General features: G+C 54.7%; 1 non-coding gene across 1 annotated transcript; it reads left to right on the top strand.

The window, feature by feature from the left end:
• The first annotated feature begins 841 nt into the window (after positions 1-841).
• TRNAA-AGC (transfer RNA alanine (anticodon AGC)) lies at positions 842-913 on the top strand. The gene has a single exon. It is a non-coding gene; the product is annotated as a tRNA-Ala (tRNA).
• Positions 914-1,577: the final 664 nt, after the last annotated feature.

Below are 1,577 nucleotides of genomic sequence, written 5' to 3'. Positions count from 1 at the left end.
CTCTTTAAATCATATTTAACTTCCATATAAAGAAAATACAAAATCCCATTAAGCCATCTTTTGGTGATATTTCTTTTTGTCCTAAGGTACACTCCCCTTTTGGTATCCTGTTACTCAAATTCTGAGACATAAGGAGAACTGTAATTAATACATCTTATGTTAGAGGGTGGTTGTGCTGAGTTGATGGTGCTCCTCCCTCCAAATTCATGGGCTTCCTGGAACCTCAGAATGTCACTTTGTTTGGAAATAGGGTCTTTGCAGATGTAATCAAGTCCAGATGAGGCCATGAGGGTGGGTCCTAATCCAATACGATTGGTGTCCTTGCAGGAAGAGACACACACAGGGAGACCGGTGTGACCACAGAGGCAGGGTTTGGAGGAGCCCGGCTGCAAACCCAGGAGGCCGGGGAGGAGGGCTCCCAGCGCTCACAGTACTTGTGTCTGCCCTGCCCGGCCTTTACAACTCTCCCCTCCACCCCCGTTCTTATTCCCGTCCCACCCGCAAGCTCTGCAGCCGGCTGGAGCCTTGTCTGGCAGAGGGAGTCAATCTTCGCGGCTGAGAGTTCCCTATAATTGCAGGCTCCCTAGATCAGGTTATTATCCTTCCCATTGACGTTAATCACAGGACATGAGATTATTAAAAGCTACCCCCAGGAAATCTCCTTCAATTTTGCGCATAGTCCTTTGTAACCCGGTTGCACAGTAACGCAACGTCTCTTCTCTGGAGGGTTTCCGAACAGCAGAGTTGCACGGAGCGGCCCCGACCCTTTGGCTTAAATCTTGGCGCCCCTGCGGACAATAGCGGCGGCCGGTACGGCGGAGACTGGGGCTCTTCCCCCGCAGGGGGTGTAGCTCAGTGGTAGAGCGCGTGCTTAGCATGCACGAGGCCCTGGGTTCGATCCCCAGCACCTCCAGGCGCGCCCCTCCCCCCGGGGGTGGCGTTTGCCCTTACAGGAACCCGGTGGCCTTGACTCCCTCCGACGTGGCTGCTTCGGCACGCGCAAGTCAGGAGGTGACCTAGGTGCCCCCCCGGGCAGGCCACCAACACGCGAACAGCGTGTTCTTTTCACTACGTCAAGTGCTCTCAGTGCGGTGTGGACGCAGCCGGGTTGGAGGAACCGACGCCCTCGGAACTGCAACGAATTACTATTAAATTCTCACCTGTGAAAGGGAAAGAAAAAGAGCAATGGAAAGACTTTTTTTTTTTAAGATCTTATTTATTTGAGAGAGAGAGAGAGAGCACATGAGAGGGGGGAGGGGCAGAGGGAGAAGCAGGCTCCCTGCCGAGCAGGGAGCCCGATGCGGGACTCGATCCCGGGACTCCAGGATCATGACCTGAGCTGAAGGCAGTCGCCCAACCGACTGAGCCACCCAGGCGCCCTGGAAAGACTTTTAAAAAGGGTAAGAAGCCCTCGGACAAAACCCGCTAGATTTCTTCCCTTTTCCTCGCGCTATTCTCGTGTCAATAAGGAGAACTCACCTCCTTTCTCCAGGCTCTGCTCTCCCCTATCCGTCCACACATGCCCGGCGCGGAGGCGCCCCCGGGGGAGGAGGCCTTGTCGTGGCGTTCCGGTCAGT

Source organism: Leptonychotes weddellii, unplaced genomic scaffold, assembly GCF_054177405.1.
Source record: "Leptonychotes weddellii isolate Sample4059 unplaced genomic scaffold, ASM5417740v2 HiC_scaffold_25650, whole genome shotgun sequence".
NCBI lineage: Eukaryota > Metazoa > Chordata > Mammalia > Carnivora > Phocidae > Leptonychotes > Leptonychotes weddellii.
This window is presented reverse-complemented; position numbering and strand designations above follow the sequence as displayed.